Raw genomic sequence first — 21238 nt, forward strand, 5'->3', positions numbered from 1 at the left:
TGTGTGTGTGTGTGTGCGTGTGTGCGTGTGGTATCTGGTGTAAATTTTTTTTTCTGTGTGTGTGTGTGTGTGTGTGTGTGTGTGTGTGTGTGCGCATGAGGTTCTGCACTGCTGAAGACTTAAGCGCTGTATCCCAGGACTAATTCAAAGCTCTGCTGATCCCAGCACCCTGCAGGCACTGCACTTTAATGTCAAGGGGGCACGGACGGTGCCTACGGTGCGCCGTGCAATTATCAAGCATGATGGGACACGGAGCGAGGAGAACATCTGGCACTGGTGGACGGGGGCGGGACACACCTCCAGCCTCCCTCCCCTCTTCTTCTGCACAGGAGAGGCTTGCCTTTGATCTCCAGCTGGAGCTGTCTGCAGTGCCTCTCCAGATCAATCACACCGACATGAGATTAGCTTAGCCATCAGTGTCATCGCACTGCGGCGTAGTCCGCCATCTTGACGTCTAAACTGCACATTAAAGGCTCAACCCAAAGGTTTTCTGGGCTAGAGGTAAAAGCGGGCTGTCTGTTCACCTATTAACCCTGGTCCTGCTGAACACAGGCCAGCATGTCCCTGTCTACTCATATCTGTTTTCTCCTGCTGCAGTGGACAGTCTGGAGTGCAGTGCCCTGTCTCTATTTATCATTTTCCCCACTGGCAGACAGACAGGCGGACTCCCAGATACTAAGTAGAGGGTTATACGTTAACTTCAAAGTTCCCTACATTGGAACCAATATTGGACATTTCTTACTGGGGGATAATTCACCGTCCAAATGGAAACAAACTGTTCAGCCCGTACAACAAAAGGCCATTTATGCTTCACAGGCCCTTACTGTAATTAATTCAGATCTAATGATACAACATATGGTGCAAGGTGAGTCACACAGACCATAACATAACATCGCACTCTCTTGTTTACACGGCTGATCTCTAATGTCTTCTGGTGATTAGAGCTGTGAAAACATGCGGACGTAACAAATGACAGAGCGCCTCGCGGACATGTGTTCGCCATCTTGTCATGTTTAGGACCTTATAGAGCCATGTGACATCATATTCCTGACTTGCGGGCACACTGTCCTTTGCCCAATTAGGGATGTTGTGGAGTAAGGTAATGGAAAACGGATGTGTTTTCCTGTATAAAAAGAAAAAAATCCAAAAAACAAAAGGGATGGCTTAATTGAAAAGCTAAACAAAATAGTTCAGTAAATCTCTGTGGCCTCTTTGAAAGAGAAGGTTTCGATCGACAGTAAGGAATCTATTGAATAAAATGAAAAACAAACAAAAGGAAAACTTTGCGGCATCTGACAAAGCCTTTGTACTAAATAATCCCAAAAGCTACACAACCCGAAGCACTTTGCCGATGCCATCTTGATGGAAACACGATATATATTTTAAAAAAGTCCCACTTGGATGGGACATAAGGGTTTATGTCATATTGCTTTGTTGTGTGCAAGTCAAATTGTATCCGATGAGGAAAGGCACGTCTTCCTCTTTGTTCCCTTCGGTCCCCCCATGCCCATTACTAAATGCCATTACTAACAGATGTTACATGAAGATGTTTGGAGCACTGTTGTTCACTTGGGTCCCTCTGGTAATGAAAAAAAAAGAAAAAAGAATTGAATTATGTGATATTTATTTTAAAGGGATCCACTGGAAGCTTTTCAAAGCCTCTGTCTTGTGAAGACGTTTTCATTGGAGGCATCGATACGCCAATGAAATACCGACCAACATGGAGCGGCTATGAAGTCAAGAAAAAACATCCTGGTTGGTTTACATGCAGTGATTTAATCCAAATCTTCTTGCTGACTTGCAGGATTTGTTGCTGAATGTCCTCTTCATACACCGACTTGTTTTCAAACACCAAACTTTTGATTTAAAGCCCTTAAATGCTCCGCACTATAGTTTACTGTGTTCTAAGTGCCACAGATAGCATCTTTCACTTCTCTCTCTTTCTTTTCTAAATATGGGTTTGGGAGTTTCTTGGCTTTCAACAACTAGCTTCAGGCACGTTGAAAGACCATTTTCTTGCTGGCACTCCCTACCTGGAAATACACCTCAGAATAACATGCACAACAGCTAACATCATACTAGCAGCTAAAGGGAGGTGAAAGGCCTGTGGGGAAGTGTTGCATACAAAAAAAACTTTATGAGAAAAACATCAATATGATTACATTGTGTAAAATATAAATACAATCAGCTCAAAAAGCGTTTCCAACTTTATGACCTACACTGCAGCCAGCCACCAAGTGTTGATCAAGACAATTTGGCTTCACTTTTGGGGAACTCTCCTTTCGTCCATCTTTATATACAGTCATTGATCTTTCTCTAAAGGTTCCAGAAACAAAACGTTTTAAAATTATTAATGAGATTTTTTTTCCCCATAATTACCTATTTATCTAATATAAAACACTTTGGGGTTCCATACTTGGCGTCTTCTGAATCTTCAATGTCCGACCTTCCCATAATTACAGATTATGCACATTGTTGTGATGCCACATGGCTTCTGTAATACGTGTAAATCATGTCATTACACCGTTTGAACAGGAGAGGTTAGGCCTAATTACACGCCTGCGGGGCAGCCAGAGGTGTTACAGGCGCCGAGGTGAGCTTCAAGCCTGTTTATGTAACAGGGGAGAATGTGGGGAATGACAAAAGGCCTGCGACAGGAGCGGGCCGAGGGGATAAGAGGCAGGTAGGTGGAATCCTCGCCATTCCAGGCATTGTTCTCCATCAGACCACAGGAACAGGCGGTGTGAAATGACAGACAGAGTAGGTCGGGGCAGTAAAACACTGCGGTTTGTGTCTGTCACCAAGCTACTAATCAAACAGCGATTTAGCTCCACTGTCGCGCATTCTTTTAAAAAGTTATTTTTTGGAGCTCGTCCGTTTTTTTTTACTACAGTCTGTTGTCTTATCATATCACTTCCTCCTCCACAGCACCAATATCCTGACACTGACCTTATGTGCAATGAGTGAAAAGCCAGAAAGGGGTTATGTTTGTGTGATGTGAGTTGTAACATACCTCCAACTCTAATCTAAGGCTTGTGTAAATAAAGCCTTGACCACCTCAAGCGTACTTGCACAGTATGGTCTTTGATCAAAAGCCACCTCGCTGCAGTGTTTTTCCAATAATATAGCGCTGTTACATCACAGTAACTTTATGTTTGTCCTCCTATCTCTGAAGGCCTCTGTTCCTTCCTCAAGATAGATGATGTCCTTTCAACGTCATAGCCTCCAGACTCTGTCTCAGTGTTCGAGGGAAGTGGCACCGGACCAGGACATATCTTCAGTACTTGTCTGGAAAGTATTCGTTCCTCCTCCAAGGTTCTCAGCTGAACACTGGCGCGCTCTAAGCAGATAACAAATGTGATCTCCCAAAAATGGAACATGTGTTATCATGCGGACAGACGGGGAGAGAGGGGGAAATGATTGGTGGGTGTAGTGTAGCAGTTTCTTTTTTCTATAGGTTAGTCTGGAGACTGACAATTTCTCACAGCACAAGTATGTAATCCTGCAGAGTAATATCAAGAGTTGGACATGCAGAGAGTTCAGCTAAAGGAGAAATAAGAACTTCTGTTGCTCATGCTAACTCTCTCCGTCACACAGTCAGGACTCACTGGGACACTTGAAGAGAACGGAGCCATTGTTCGTCCAATAGCACAGCACCTGCACTTTTCCCGATATGACAGGTCACAACGTCAGCTGAAGAAAAGACATGTTCAAGAATGATGTCAATACGTGTCAATAAGGTCACACCTGCACAGCGTATAAGAATATGGCCACTGGTTACATTCAGATCGATCAGACAAGTATGACTCATTCTTATTCATATCAAAGAGCCGTTGAAAAGAATCGGATCGTTTGCAAATGTCACAACACTAGACGGAAATGAGTGTGGTCTAAAAATAAAATGTGTTGCAGCAAGTAATCTGGGAAAATGCTGCATTAATGAGGGATAGGGTGGGAAAAAAAATGTATAAAAAAAACTGTATGTCATAGCTATATTACAAAAAGGTTAACTACAGAGATTTATCCTTATTTATCCGTTATTAATTTCTTGAAATTTATATTTAAGTTATAATGAATCAATTCTTAAATTAAAACTTAAAACACAGTATTCACTACTTTTCTAGATCACTACAGTGAATAGCTGCTCGAAGCATTTCATTAGTTCAGACTTTTTGTCATTTTGTCAGTTTCGTTATATGTCAGAGCTATTTTTAAGGTTTTCTTTTGTGTTAAAGATACATTTCTTGTATAAACATCTCATCTCTTTTAAAAAAGGCAAAGTAACAGTCAAATCTACTGTGTGTCATAGTGCAAATGAAGGTTACATAGACCTCTAATTAACCACTAAACATTGTGTGTCTCTCCAGGAAATCCTCTGCACTGGATAAATCATTTGCTGTCTAGGAGTTTGGGGCAGCCCCTCTCCCTCACCAGGTCTCTGTCTCTAGAATCCAGCTCACTTACACTGGGGCCCGGTACAGCTCGGCTCGGCTCTGTCCCTCTGAACCCAAGAGGACGGCCCCGGACCCCAGCGCACATACAAAGAATTCATTGAAAAGTAAAAAGCGAGGGAAGACAGTTTCTCAGGAGAGGGACAATGGGCGTTCTCCTCCATTTGGCTCACCCTTTTATCCTTGGACATCCACAAGGGACGTAATTGTTTGGACACAATGCGATATGGGGCAAAGCTTTAGAAGACGCATCGCTTTTAATTAACTGTTGGTAATGATCTCATTATTGGGGCCGAGTGGGCTCCCTGGCCCCAGCGTCGTGCACAGAGGTGAGTCTGGGGTCATCGTTCTGAAGGCCCCACACTAACTGACAAAACATAGAGGAATTTGTTATGCCACTACGGTCACACTGTCAAAGTGGAACACTTCATACTGAAGAGAGAGGAAATGATCTTTTCCTATAAGTTAAACAAACATGTGGATGTTATATTCTTCACAATGAGCTTTTTCTCTTGTGTTTTTATTTGCAGTCTGTTCTTTATGTAACTTTACACTGAGTTAAAAAATGTAAACTCTGCAATGCAACCAAAGATAAACAGACCTGGTCAAAAGTTTACATACTACAATAAGAGACATGTATATTGTGGCAGTATTGGGATTTAAATGATTGCATATAGTCAAATCCCTTTTTTAAACTCAAAAGGCTTATGGTGAATGTTATGAATATATAACCAAAATCGAATAAGTTAAAATATATATACAGAACAGTTATTTAGTTGTATTTCCCATAATCCATTTCATTCAGTTAGCTACGTTTGAGCCACCAAAGAGCTTCTGGCAGAGCTCCGGTCGCTTCTTGGTAGAATCAATTGAACTCAAATTTGTTGATTGAATTTCTTGTGCAGGCTCATTCAGCGCAGGCCACAATTTCATCATGGCTGAGGTCAGGTGAGGAAATCCAAACGCTTTATTATCCTGTTGGAAGATCCCAGTGAGAACTTGATTAAACTTTACAGTTGATGATTTGACTTTGAAGGATTTTAAGATTATTGAATTTTTGATTGTCTGTTTTGACCATCAACAATCCTGAGTGAAGCTTTTTGCTGCATTCACACCAAACACGATGCGAAATTTCACGTCACTGTACTCGCGCAAGTTTGGACGCAGGATAATTTGTGTTTACTCACGCTACTCGCCTATAAGCAACGTCAGTAAACAAAACCCGCTAATATTTGCCCGTTCTCCGGAAGAGAAGAGAGGCTATAGTTGTTGCATTGCGCTCATTGTGGAACGGCTAAAGAAGCCAGTGCTGTCGTGTGTTGGTCCACAAGACCATCAGGAGGCACCATTCCACGTGAATTTGTCGATATACGTGAGCAAGTGAAGCGGATGACACGAATTTTGCATCCATCGCATTGTGCCATTTGCGTAATTCATGTTCCCTGGCGCGAGTGAAATTTGTGTCTATTCAAATCTTTGCACTGACTTTGTATGTGATCTCATTGTGGCATCTTTCTTGCCATTTTGATGCTCAACTGGAGTGATGGGACTGTGACTCCTCGGTTTTAGATTTTTTCTCTGCGATTAAGTTGTAATTTCTCGGTGACAACAAGGGAGAGCGGAAGAGAGAAAGGGCAGAGTGTAAGATAGGGTTAGATGAATGTAGGGGAGGAGAAATGGGGGATTTGCTGGAGGAGTGCACCAGGTCTTATCTCCAGACAGGCTGGAGGTATGATCGTCTCCCCCAGGGACGATCCTCAACTACTCCTAATCTTCGTACACACTGACTTACCAGCACTGGTATCGAGCTTGTGTGTGCTCTCACGTGATTGAACACACAAGTACATTCACGTGCATCCTCATTCGTTTAAGAGGGAGCAACATGGGGATTTTTTTCTTTAAAGTTTTTACACCTCTGGTTCATGACCGTTCCTCGAGGGTTTGTCCCCTTCTCATGGCTCCGTCTGTCTCGTCGCAGAAAACCTTATCTGCCATCACAGAGGTAACACTGGTGGCTCTGTGCGCCCTCAGCCCTTTCATGGTCGGTGATGGGTTGCATAAAATCACATACTACTGAGGATCTCATTGTTTGCCTTCATGCCGTCGGGGAAGAGGAGAGTTGTGCTCTCAGAGAGGGCTTCTGCATGTTTTGTCTGTTTCAGAGGAGCAGCCACACATCGAGACACAGACTTAATTATACGGTCCGTAATAAAGACCCAGCACAACACACCTGAACGTTTGATGGGTGTGGTGAAAACACTGAATCGATGGGTGTGGCCGCTCTTTATCCCGGCTCTAATTATGGGATAATAGTGTGTAACGTTTGCCTGTGTGCGAGTCTCTTTTGAGAATGGAGCAGCTGGGTGACATGTAGAAGTAATCACCCTTCACAAAACATGTTCAAGTCCACGTTCTGGTAATGCAGTGTCCCTGAATAATCAGTTAGCTGCATGGAGCTGGTCCCAGTCGCTTGTTGGTCGGGTTCTTGTTGGTCGCATCAGCCAACAGCCATCCATCGAAGCCCTGGTTTTCAAAGAATCTTCAAACTTCAGTGGATGGATGGTCCCGGGGTAAAACTGGGATATTTTAAATTTCCCATTTCAGTCAGACAACTCACGTTTGAAGGTTTATTGCAGCAGCAGAACAATGTTATTGTTTGGCGTCTTGGCTCTGACTTCATCACTCCCCTATTTATTGTTACATAGACATAATGGGAGTGATGAACAAATACTGTATTTAAAACCCCACCTGTCGGAGCCTACAGGCGGAAGCTGGGGGGGTGGAGGGGCTGAAGCAACAATACTGACGCAGCTGCAGCAGCGGCGGGCAATCCGAGGATAGACCTTCAAATTGGGAGGGTGTGTACTGGAGAGGATAGATGGGAGCAGTGCAGCTCGAGTTGGCTGCCTGAACTAGCTGGCAAGCATCACTCCATTTATTGTCTTTAGACTTTCCTCCAAGAAAAACAAATGTTGTTAGAGAACTATCAGAGAACAATTAGCGTTCGACTGACAACTTTCACACCAGACTGGGCAAACTGAACCAAATCTGAAACCATCTGCGTCCATTTAAACCGAACCATACTCATTAGGTGTGAAAGCGGCTGTGTCCTGCTGAGTGTTTTTATGGTTAGTTATTTCTGCGACTAGCAGGTATTGAAGCAACCGGTGTGTGCTCACGTTGTGATGGTACAGCAGGCCATACCTATGTAGTTAAACTACAGATTATACAGGAATGCAATTCATGCAATTCCCGCTTTCCCCCTGTCAAAAAATTAGTTAAGCTAAATTGAAGTCCGCCCTTGTGGCCTAATGGTTATGGGATGGCACCAGCCACAAACATAAGCTGCAGACCTGTGCTGCATGTCAAAGCCATATTTCTCTTCCCATATTTGCCATCTGTCGCCATATTATCACATGAGGACTTCGGTATCCACTGAATTTGTGATTTTCCATCATTTATCACGATTAGAAACTATGGATAAATATTCTGAATGTTAAAACCAGCAAAAATCAACATGAGCTCAACATCATAGAAAAGAAACGTCTCTTGCCAGAAGCCAAACTCTATTTACTTAAATGTTTATTTAGTTATTTTAATTGACCAGTACACATGTGTATCTGTTTCCCTCTGACGTCTGGGATATTTAAGAGCCAACAAAGGAGCAATCTTGTACTTATCAAAGCAGAGGGACTCCCCCTTCCTCTGACAAAACTGAAACAGCAACAATAAGTACCGTAACACAAAGTCTTGTTAAAAAGAGAATGCTCTTTTGTATTCCCCCCAAAATCCCAGGGAGTCGTGGCTGAAGGAACCCAAGCGGTCCCAGCAGCAAATTTGCCAAATCTCATGTTTTATGTGTTCTCTCTGCGCTGCTCGGGGCTACACGGCTAATTCAATCCAAGACATCGGATTACTCTAAAACTGCTTTTATCGCCCGTGTCTCAGGGTTTCTCCGTTTTTTTTATGACAGGGATGAATACACACATTGTTTATTTTATTCATTATCTGGAGGTTTGCCAAGGAGCCTATTACAGCTAATAGACCATTCTTTGGTGCATTATAATATAAACAGAATGTTTTACATGCCCATAAAGGCAAAATATGAACGCTCCTATAGTGAGGCTCTAACTGGATCCATACAGGCTGCAGCAACTCTAAACGCAGAGCAGGGGGAGATGCTGGAAGGCATGCTCCGACTTCTTAGGAGCTTCAAAGGGGGGGCGTTTCCTGGACTTTTTAAAGACTAAACACAGGGAGAGCACGCAACATGGCATGTGTGTGTGTGTGTGTGTGTGTATGTTTAGAGTACCTCAGGCTCGTAGATCGCACACTCGGACATTGTATGTCTGTGTATGTCGTGCGAGTGAGTCAGTCTGCGGTCTGATGAGTCGCTCGCCTCACTTCTAAGACCCCCTTTCTAAACATAGTGCGGTGGGCATCCTGTGTCAAGTGGTGCACTAGAGGAAGGAAAGAGGAAGAGTTCCTGATAAGACGGAGATAAAGGCTCCCAGGGTGAGCCGGTGACACGGACTCAAAAATAAGTCTTTGCAGAATCCAAGGAACCACAATGGGAGGATGAGACGAGTCAATAAACAGCTTTCCTCAAATCACCGCTCGTCTCCTCAAACGCGTTTCGCTCCAGTAACATCAAGTTTGATTTTCTTTCGCAGGTGCGGCGTGTGAGTCAGACAGGACTGTGCACAACTTCAGTACATGTAAATAAAAGCTGTGGGGGGTGATGCGTCATCGGAGGCACGACGCGTAAACCCCCGCCGCCACTTCTGAAACATCCAGGCCCACGCATCAGCAAAACCTGTTCATACCACTGACGACTCAAGCTTGTGTTTAGGATGTGGATGAACATGGCAACGTGGTTGAGGCCAAATTAATTTAAAAGACAATCGTGGAAATATTATCGTATATGAGGAACCCATATGTCCACGTGTATACAAGCAAAAACACAAACTATGGCGTTTAAGGCTTTGCCAAGTAGGATTTACTGGCTGATAAACCACATACAGTCTGCAAGATTTCTATCCTCCTACGGGCATTTTCTCGTTATATTACATAAACATATTGGCTTTCATGAGTTTGATTGATACCCCTCTCATATCTGTCTGTAAGAAGCTACAGACAGATGAGTGGCCTCATCAAACTCTCAGCATGAGGTTCCCCAAAGGTGGAAATTCGATTTGAACCCAAGATATTTTCAAGGCTCGTACTCTTTTCGCTATTTATCAGTTTTCACTGAAACATCTGGATATTTTTTTAGAAAGACCCAACTGGTTCTAATCAGTTTCCTCTCCAACTTTACAGAAACCACACACTCAAAAGTAGTTTCTTTTCATTTCCTGCTGAGGGATCAACACAGTTTACAGTAAACAAGGTCAGAAAATGTTTGATAGAAAGCGGAGCGAGGACTGGGGAAGGGAATGCAAATAAGCTGTGAAAATAAGCAGCAAAAGAAAAGAGAAGAAAAGAAACAGTAAGTGTTGATGCTGTAAACGACCATAAATACAATAAAACATGCCAGATTTTTAAAGCTTCAATTTACTGAACATGGACAAATTCCAACCTTATGAAGCAGCTGCTTATATACACATTCAGTAGATATGTAACAAATCTAACACACATTTAGACTAGCACACCACCAAAACTCTCTCCTGTTTTGGTCTCCACCATCTCCTGCTAAAGATATTTGGCTCTGAAGTTGCTGTTGCTGAAAACAATAAACTGATGAAAGCAGTGAGAGTGAATCAAAACATATGAGTTTCAGGCTGTCAAATCAAAACAAGGAGCTGGAAGAAGCTAAAGTGACAATATGAGTTGAGTGACATTAAATTATTGATTTAAATATCTTTTTATATAGTTATTCTTTGAATTATGATCACCAATTTTACTATTACCTCCGCCAAAGAGGTTCGATTTTTGTTTTGTCTCCCCATCTGTCTATTAGTTAGCAGGATTACACAATTACTACTAGGATGGATTACTACAAAACTTGATGGAAGGAAGTGGAATGGAGGAATCTTCAACATTGCAAGGTAGATATTATTTTGACATTTTCGTTGATTTCTGATAGGAAACTAATGGATCGTGATGAAAAAAGAAGGCAGTCTTAGGAGATTCATATTTATGTGTATGTGCGATTTGGTGCAAATAAAAATCCAGATCTAGTGAATTTAAATGGGGTTTCATGAGGGAGCTGTTGGGCCTTGGCCTTGACTGACATAATTGTTTTCCTGTTGCCTTCCTTGTCAAATATTTTAATTGTCAGATCACATATAGAAAACAAAAACCATCCGAACCTTTCTCTGGTGAGGACAACTTCCCTGCAGGTCAGACAAACATGTTTATGTCTCCAATTGTTTTATGGTTTCATTTTCTTTCTTGCCGGACAATAAAGATATCCAGTTTAAAGTCTTTTCTCTCTCCTTCCACTAACACCGGTTGAAGCCTCTCCTGCTCAGTGTCGCTTGCTGTGACCGCTCTGCGTGTGACAGGGGCAGCCACAACTAAATATGTAACAGTCACACAACAAACGGGAACGAGGAAACAACTGTCCTCTCATGTCTTGAGTGCGCCCTGAGGCCCTGTTTTCTCAAACGCTGGCCGCGTGTGCACCAGCAGCCTTCATTTGATTACAGAGGTCATACATGCTATATGTTCTGTTGGTTTCCAGGAGTTGTGATGCCTATTTGTGGATCGTTGTACAGCGAGTACAGATTTTCATTCAAATTAGGACAATGAGAGCTGGATACAGTACAGGCAGGGGGGGGTGGGGGGGGGGGGGGGGGGGGGGTGGAAACCTCAAGGCCTTATGGGCATTTTTGAAGTTGTTTCTCAGAAGTGTGAGGTAAAGCTTTCACACCTCCCTTCCTCCTTGCAGCACACAAACACACGTGTGCAAATATGAGAGGCAAGTGAGTGTGGCTCCTTCCTTTATCTTCCTGCTACTCCGTCCAAAAACAAAACTCCTGGGAAGAAAGAATGAAAGTGAGTTTGCTCAGTGTGTGTGTGTGTGGGGTGCTAATGGGTTTCACATTAGTTGATGAAGACAGTTTAAACATCCCACTGGGGGCTGTCAGTGAACAACATGAACACTGTTTACATAGTGGACACACACGCACATACGCACGCACGCACCCCACGCACCCACTTCACCACATCCCACCCCAGACCCAGCAGTGCCTACATATCCACGACCACAGGCCCACCCTGAAAACACCACTCAGAGTCAAAGTGTAGGAATGGGCTTTAATTAACGCACAAACACACACTCACATCTTCAGCACACACAAAAAACCAAGCGGGCCTCCCTTTCCTCCTGCACCACAGTAGCAGCATTTGTACACAAGCTACTGTCTGCTGGTGGGAGCAGCTAATTGAACCGCCGCGCCCTCCTCTAAACACCCCTCGTCTTTCATTACACAGAACTGCTGGGAAGTCCACAGACAGCACGGTAAATATTTGCCCTCTATCTGTCTCTGTACTCCTCTGCTGACACGAGCAGAGGAATCCCATCATCCCCGACTTCTCCTTTTTCTTTTCCGTCCCTTCTCGTCTGCAAACACAGAATGAAAGCAAGGAGTCGGCAGGACAAACAAAACGCTGAGGGTAAACATTCAAAGAGCTGCTTGTTAAGCTTAAACACATGTCGCGCATCGCAGGCACGCACCCACACGCACCCACACACACACACACACACACACACACACACACACACACACACACACACACACACACACACACACACACACACACACACACACACACACACACACACACACACACACACACACACACACACACAGATCATTGGGAATGCAGCAGCTGCACTAAAATGCACATTTACACGTATTTACTTCATGAAGACACTGATTTATTTTCTGCTACTTTGGTCTTTTAAGTTTTTTTCAACATGTAAGTGATCCTTCTACTGTTGTCTGGTAGTTTCACTCAAGGCATTGGTTTGCAGTGATGGACAGTAACTAGGTACTTAACATGAAAACCATTATAAAAGTCTTCACTTGTTTATTTTATTTTATTTTAATGAAAAATTCTACTACATTACATTTATTTTAAGATTGCAGAATTATATTTTACAGAAAAAAATATTGACTTTAATATATGTTATTGGGGTTTAATTCATTAAATTAAAGCTACCAGACATACTACATACTCAGTTTGATCTTTACAGGCATTATTACAGTGAAATAACTGGATGTTCTTTTGTTTTTGTTTGCTGATTTTTCCCTTGTTAACTTATGACGCTAAAATAGTATTAATAGCTTTTTACATCTTAGGAACAATGCATTGCGTAAGATGCAACACTGGCAAGACAGCGAGGTTTCAAGTGCATTCGGGACATTAAACATCAGAACAAAACTGAAAGTGAATCTCCTCTACTGGCAGTGGCAAAGGGCTCAATCGGCTTTTTAGCTGGTTAACCTTAATTCTTTTTTAAAACCGCAAACACCTGCTAATTTTGGTGTAAAAGAGGTATAACGTACTTTTATGAGCGTTTTATTATCTTTCAGCTCATCTTTGGTTTTCTGAGCCACATTTACTCTCTAACTTTGGGTCTAGTAGCAGCAGGCGGCTGATATTTCCCTCATGATTCAGCACAAAGGAAATCCCGGACTTACATTCATCAAGTGGCCACAAACATAACTCCGAGTTAATGCTAATGTCTCTCTATGTCTCCTTGACATGTAAAACTGCGAGCGTTTGCTGTCAGTGTTGTGCTTACAGTCGGTTCCACTGCCCCACATAGGAAAAAAACGTGTGTCAGTTTGTCACCGAGTGCCTGGTCGCACAGAGACACTATTCTCCTTCTACACTTGACCTTTAATCACTCACTACATCTGCCATATAAGCCGACATGTTGTTGACTTTGTTTTAATGTGACTTTATGTTTAAGTGTCTGGGCCAACAGCTGCCTTTCAGTATAATAGATTTAAACCCTATAATGTTCATGTTTGGCACCTCAGGCTTTGACATCATCCCGCTCTGCTGGAATGGAAACGGTGAGCTTACGAGCAAAGTCACTGCCCTCTGCATGCCAACGCTTCCTATGGGCTGAACAACTGGCACGTACAGTATGTCATTCTCTAAATTGCTATTAATATAATTATCTAATGACACAGTACATGCAGAGCTGGGATAGCGGCTTGGCTAACAGCAAAAAGCTGAAGTCTGCAGACATCAGACAATGGACAGTGCCAACTATATCTGTGCATTACAGCATAAGATAAACAGAGCCTATTCTGTGGATCTTGGCCCACAGGGAGACCCAAATCCCATAATGATTCATAATGTCAAGTAATGACACTTTTTAAACCTTAAATAAGGCCTCAACAAGTGAAATGGTCCAGGACTTGTTTCCCCCCCTGATGTATCACAAAGAGCCTGCAGGCTACTCTCAAACTTTACTCTCCTTTTATCACTCACTCCGCACCACATGCAAAAATGTTCACCTCTCTGTCTCTGCCTATGTAAACGTCAGGGATCTATGTTTAGTGGCCATTATGAGCTGGCGCTGGAACACAGCCCGAAGGAAGAAATGAATGGAGAAACTGAGGGAAGATGAGAGGTTTCTCCGGGCTCAAATGACAGGCTGTGGGGACCAACAAAAGACGTCCCAGACACTCAAAACAGTCTGCGAGCGGTGGCCGAGGATGAGTGGTTGTCCACAGCTTGTGTGTGAGGATTTATACATGTCACTGGACGGTAGTTTAGGTAGAAGAGACTCCAGAGTACGTGTCTTAAAATCACTAACTCCAGCTGCAAATCACATAAACAAGAGCAGAGTGATGACTAGGGGGCATGGATTTTTGGTTTCAATGCTGATACTATCATTTAATAGGCGTAATATTTACTGCAGGTGTGGGCCCTAAAAATAGTAATATAACTTTACCTCCTAAAGCCACCCAGGCAGTTCATCAGCCAGAGGGTCAGCGTTGTTGGCGCTTACTTTTCCCATCTGTGATTTTAACACTCTATACATCACCTTCTATCTCCATGCATTATTACGGAGTAGTAACATGCAGAGTGCTGAGGTTACAGTACTTCTTGCTGCTGTGGGTTTTGACTGACAGTCTGGTCAATGCACTGACCACAACTCAACAGCTAGTGCAAGAAACAGCTAACACTGTACAAGCTCTGTTGTATAATGTGGGACGACCACAGTGCTGAGCGAGTGGGATCTGCCAATGACCCGGCAGGAGTTAGAAAAACATGAATGAAATGTAACATCCAGACTAAAGCCTTGTCTGCACACAACTGCGGATATTATCCCCTCAGTTTTACTAAACATCTCCATCCAGACAAGCATGCCGGGCCAGTAGGTGGCGATAAAGTCTACGTCAACGATTCGTCAAATACCAGAGAAGAACGCCGTGGTCTCAGTAGTATTGGACGAGGCTGGATTGTGATATATGGAAATGTGGTGCAGTGTTGCTAACTAATTAGACTTAGCAGGGCTAACCAAACGTAGAGAAAATGGTAAACAGCAGCCATTGTTGTTGATGTTTGTGGCTCACGCTCATTACACAAAGCAACAGTGGGCATGTGTGAAGTAAACCTGTGATGTCATCCTTTCCCAAATCCTCAGTTGTGTAAACACAGATACAGTTTTTCAAAGTCTGCTCTTTAAAATGCATTTTTTTAAATCTTAGATTTATCTTCTTGAAAAAACATCATTTAATCTCTTCAAAAATGTGAAAATTACAAAAAAAATTATTAGCTTTAAAGGCTGTGATGTCGCCCCTCCTCATAGTGTAAGTGCATTTTTGAGATAAATACAGTCCAGTTGGCAAATCCAGTTTAACCCGAAACCACGACAGATCCACAAAGGCAGAGCTCCTGCTGTAAGTCAGCGTTTCTGTGTTGTCTCTGGGAGCAGTCAGAAAGTCCCGTTGAGCTGGTTGAAACCAGTTTCAGGGGCTAAATGACAGGCCTGGAGCCGCTGGAATTACACTGTTTGGTGGAAAGCTTCTGTTCCCAGAAAATTAAGGCAGAAACCAACTGTCATTGTTCAAAAACACTCGGGTTTGGAAAGGTGTGTCCAGAGCGAGAAACAGCCCAAACTGTGATGCTCGCACTGAAAACCAGCTGTGCCTCCGTCGGCTCCGCAGGTCACCAGGTGCTTCTTCGTATTTTCTTCAGTGCTGCTCGCAAACACTAATTACCATGGCAAAGCGTTCCCAGGCCATGGTGACGTACACATTATCATGACAGCAAGAGCCTTCGGCAGCGTAACACGGAGAACAACACCGGGGAGACTAAATGTGTCCAAACAGAGGTGTCAGAATTTAAAACATGTTTGATACAGTCTTTTACGAGCTCATAATGTAGCAGAGCACGTTGCAGTTCCAGGATCGTCAATGAGCAGCTTACGGAGAATGATGTCAGAGGTGTGACATTTGGAAAGAGAGAGCAGTGTTTAAACATCCACCCTGCTGAAATGTCCTTGGGTAAAACACTAAATCACTACAAGCAGCACTTTCTGTAGCTGATCCTGCAATGAAATCAGCCTGTTTCAGTCAGAGGGAGCCGTCTAAAGACGTTTTCACACCTGGAAGTCTGAACCAGGGTCCGAACTAAGGTTCATGTCTTTGTTACATTGTTTACATTTGATCCGATTAGATTTGGTTTCACAATTTGATTTAGGGAGCTGACGAAACACTTTGTATGACAGACATAACTCCTGCTTTCACCACCTTCATGGGCTGCGTCCACCTAAACCTAACATTACTTGGCTTGTAGACAAACGTGCGACTGACGTTGCCGTTTTGTCAATTTTGCTGTTGTATTAGCTGTTTTTTAAATAAAGTGCAAAGAAAATAAATGGTCTTTAAGCTTTAATGGAGTGAATGAACCAGTTTATTTTATGAATTTTGTTGCCAATATCATATCATTATGGTATTATTACTGGTAAAATGAATCCTCGTTGTTCAAACATTATATGGTCGGAGGTGACGACGACCAACAGTCCTGATCCGCTTCTATTTCTTCTTCTATTGTTTAATGCTGTCTAAACGTATACATGTTTAGAAAATATCCAAACCATGGTTCAGTTTGATTTCAGTTGATTTCACCTCTTTTGGTGGGACTAAATTTTGGTCTGGGCGTAGTCCAAGGCACCTTTCACACCTGTTACATGGGTTGAGACTAAACTGAACAGTCTGAAGGTCCGAGCTAAATAAGGAAGTTGTGAAAGCCCCTGGACCTGACAATCGCCAAGCTGTAGTTTCCTCCTATGTAAAAATTGCAAATAACATTATAGTGTTTATTTAAACCTGTTAACCAGAGGTGGGGCCAGGGGGACACAGGCCCTGGGTGAAATCTGATTGGCCCCTGTACTAAAAAACTAATTACTCACTAATAAATATGCTTAATATACTGATAAATTACTCAAAGCTATAGAGCCAACAGTAAACAAGGAATGACTTACATGTGCAGCTTACTGATTCAGGAATAGTTCATAGATGTTTGACTTGTAATCAGCCCCTCTGTGTAGTTATAGTCTCTTTATGGCCCCTGATAAAAAGAAAATCCTAGATCCGCCCCTGATATAATCAGAACATAATGTCTCATCTTGATTCTGAAGATCTTTTTCTACACCCGATGTGTCTGCTGTGTATCTCCGGTGCCTGGATCTACATAAAGATATAGCGACTACATCGAGCAACAACCTTTTTCTCTTCGATTCAACAGGTTGTGTATTAAAGCAGAAAAAAATACTTGTGAAACTCATCAAACCAGTTTTCAGTCCTTTTCAGGTTTCCTTTGTAGCCATGAGACCGTTAACAAAAAGCCTTTAACCCTAACATAAATAAGAATGTGTACTTTAGTCCTCTAGTTTGGTTCTTTTTCCACTCGTTCTTTGAGTCCTCTGGTCCTGGAACTATTGGGTTGAAAAGCAGCATTACTGCAGATCTGCATGTGACACACACCAAAAATCTGCATCTAACCAACATCTTACAATGACATAGTCAAAGTTCAAACCCCGTTTTAAAATATTTTTGAAGTTCTATAATAAACATAACTGTATGTGATCTTGTAAAAGGCACATTTATTTAATGCACAGAATGTTTGTGTAGCGCTTATCTAAACAAGGTTACAAAGTGTTTCACAAACTACATGGCAACAACAACAAATACAAAATAAAAGGCAAGCGGATGTTAGGGACACATTCAATTCAATTCAATTTATCATTGGATCCAAACAGGGAGAAGAGGTTTGATGCCTTCTGTCTGGATTGCTGACCCCACCCTGTTTCATATGATGTCACACCACAGTGTGTTGCACATGCTGCACCACAGACCGACAAGTCACATCCACTACGAGCCCAACCTCCGCCTCTGAGTTCACACAGAGATCAAATATTTATTTACATGAGCAGATTTTATGATTACAACAGCTACACCCATTTATGTGTCGCTGGTTAACTGTTAGACTGTTTGCTTTGCTCTCTTCTCCTCTTGTCTGTTGGATATGGATGGATGGTGCATTTACTGAAACCCAAAACAACTTGCTCCAATTAAACCCGGCACCATTATACATAATTTGGTAGTAAATGAGGGAAAACACAGACGGGGCAGACACCATCTTGTTCTGCTCTGACACCTCCCATACGCAGACAACGCCAGACTTTTAATGTGCATAAGTCTGTGTGGTGGGTGTGAGTCAGCGAGTGTGTGTCAGTGAGGGACAGAATCTCTGTATCACACTGTACACACTTAGGCTCATTTTGCCGAGTCACCCAAACCTGCCAAATTGAACTCAGAAACTTGCAATTACACTTTGGTTTGGCGTCTGCGGTAACAAAATCGGGGTCCGGGAATTTACACAAAGCTCCCCCCGGCGTCTCACTGTGTGGTGCGTCCTTTCCTGAAGACTCATAAAGTTGAATAAAAAGTACATTTCCCGCGCCTCTCAGCACCGCTACTGAAGGCAAACATTAAACTGGAACTGCTGCTGCTCAGGCACAAGTGGCTGCCAATGAGATAAATTATTGAGGGATGAAGACAGGAGTGACGCTTCAGTGCTGGTGACTCATCGGAGGACAGACAGTTTAAACTTCACGAGTAAAATGAATTGCATGTGAAGATTTGTGTGTGGAAGAGCAGGCCTTTGGCCGTGTGGAATCCCTGTGTGTGTGTGTGTGTGTGTGTGTGTGTGTGTGTGTGTGTGTGTGTGAGACATCTATTGTTGTATCTTTGTTTTAATAAATTTTGTTTGTTGTCTGTTCTTTATTGTATGTTAGTTATTACAGTTATATCTGTAATTTTTTGTGCTTAATAGTTTAGAGGTTTCCCCTCTTCAGCCGTATTTATATACTTCTTTTAAAGTCTTGATGACCACTCAAAGCACGTTACAGTAACATTTTTGTCATTCACACATTCATACAGTGCATCTATGTGCAGCACTTCTCATATGAGAAGGAACCATTTGGGGTTTAGTATCTTGCCCAAGGACACTTCGGCCTGCAGGATGGGGAAGAGTGGGTTTGAACCGCCGACCTTCTGGTTGGGAGAGAGCCTGTTCTTGTAGAGAGAGGGATTCTTTTTTTCCCTGTATACCTATCCCTATTCCAGGCATCCTCCACCAGTAAGATAACGTTTTGAAATTGTGAATATTTAGATCTGACTTTGTATTGGGATGAAGCTGAGGACACAATGAGACCGTCACGTTTTCCATTTCTGTCTTTTCCTGTGATGTTTAAATGGGACATTGCCTCTCCAGTGATGTTGCAATGTCTGTTTTTAGCAGGGGCCTTGATGCTCCTCTCCATCTAAACAACCCAGCATTCCCTGCGCTGTGATGTGTCTGACTCAGACTTTTACTGCACTCTTTGAACAGCCATGTTGGAGATGCGTGCCACGTCTGGGAAAACACTGGCTTTTATCATCCGACAAAGAAAAACACATCCCCTTCAGATTTCTCTCTCGTTCTCAGCAGCAGGAAGTCGAGTGGCGTTTGAAACTGTAACCAAACCTGCGTTCGCCCTTCCTCCTCTCTGCTACCCCAAACTTTGATGAGCGTAATTGGGAGTTGGTTCCGTGGAAATGAAAAGGTAGGGCAGCCTCAATGATGTATAATCATCGTGCGCAATAAAAACAGAGAAGGACACAAACCAGGAAGGGGGGGTTAAAAACGGGGGGGGGGGGGTTTCAGTTGGTGGAAAACAGAAAAAAAAAGGGGACAAAGCTGTAATGAAAAACAAGGCAACAAGTTTAAATGTGAAACGGGAGACGTCGGCATCTTTCTCTTCCTAATTTGCATTAATATCCTTGTTCCTGCCACTGTCTTGTACAGGACTGAGAGAGGGGGGGGTGAGGTCTGTAAAATCTACAACACTGTAGCTGGTAAGCTGCTCCAGGCTGTAACAGGATATCATAATGAGCCGGCCTCCTGCTGGGCATTTCTTCCTGTCTCTGCTCCGCCTGACACAGTCTACCTGAAGCAAAGCACACGGCTGGGCCTCTCATTTTCTTTAAAGGCTACATTCATATCACCATGTTTTTCGTTTAAAAACATGTTTTTGGCTTCATTTTAATCCGCACTAACACGACAGAAAAAGCGCATCACGCAACCACTCACATTCACTGGGCAAGTGCGTGTGCCGTTACACACTGGAATTGTTCTTAATTGTCGTCATCTCAACAACGTCTCGTCTCCTACATATGCAAGCAGTTGTATCATTGCAAAAGGAAGTATTTAACTGCACAACAGCTGAAAGCAAAGACAACAGGGTCAGCAACACTTGTAATTCATTATCCATGTTGCGTTGTACGCTGGTAGCCGAGGCTATTGCGGGTTGTTTTCTTATGGAAGGGGGTCATATGATAGGAGCCTGACAAATCGGCGAAGGGTTCGTCGTGAACTAAAAGACAATCAGCAAGCGGTTGCGTGTGTCTACATCATCATTTCAAAACATCTCCTTTTCTGCAACTCCGGAGCAGCGCGGACGCCCGGCGTATCTGTAGCTGAGGTTTTTATTTCGAAACCATAATAGTGTGGACGTGGCATGAATCCGTTTTTTCTTTTTCTGTTTTGCATTTATCTGCTTTTTTGTATCTGCTTAAAGTCACAGTGGCAGTTTTTTTTTAACACAAACATACTTAACCTCGCATTTGTTTATTCAAGTTGGTGAATAACTGTTGCTGGCAGGCTGAACATTATCCTCTCTTCTCTATTTGGTCTCTACTGCTCTGTTTAATCCCTCCCCTGGCGTGTTGTCCTCCATTCCACGGCAATGTGTGTTTAATTGTCTTTAATTGCATCTTGCTGACACAAAGCATTCATTTCCGAGGACATGTGCAGCCAGTGCTCCAAGAAGAAGAAAAGGAAAAACACAGGTTGCACAAGGTAGTCATCATGAGCACGTGAATGTGCAGTTACAGGTGAGTGTAGCTGTGTTGTTTACCTGGACGTTTTACTGTGTGTAAAACTAACCTATGCAGGGCTCCCAACACATCTGGGATCAAATCCTGTTGAGTGTTGGACTTACACACACAGCAGGAGCAGGGGACAAAGACAGAGCCACGTCCAGTGAACAGGGAGCCTGTTCAGTTCATTTTAATGCAGTTGTAGTGAAATTGGTTGCAGTTCACCCAGGGGGCAGTCATAAATTAGTTCTCAATGAATTCGTGTGAATAGAGCTGAACAAAGTTTAACTTTATAAACCCCTCCTATAAGAAAACTGGCAGAAAATAAAATGTCATCCCAGACCTCCACCTTTTGAGCGGCCCCCCTCACAACCCCTAAGTTGTGAG

General features: G+C 43.0%; 1 long non-coding RNA gene across 1 annotated transcript; it reads left to right on the forward strand.

The window, feature by feature from the left end:
• The first annotated feature begins 4342 nt into the window (after nucleotides 1-4342).
• LOC117754047 lies at nucleotides 4343-19002 on the forward strand. The gene is made up of 3 exons (XR_004612350.1): nucleotides 4343-4353; nucleotides 13557-13559; nucleotides 18902-19002. It is a non-coding gene; the product is annotated as an uncharacterized LOC117754047 (long non-coding RNA).
• Nucleotides 19003-21238: the final 2236 nt, after the last annotated feature.

This window comes from Hippoglossus hippoglossus, chromosome 20, assembly GCF_009819705.1.
Source record: "Hippoglossus hippoglossus isolate fHipHip1 chromosome 20, fHipHip1.pri, whole genome shotgun sequence".
In the NCBI taxonomy this organism is placed as follows: domain Eukaryota; kingdom Metazoa; phylum Chordata; class Actinopteri; order Pleuronectiformes; family Pleuronectidae; genus Hippoglossus; species Hippoglossus hippoglossus.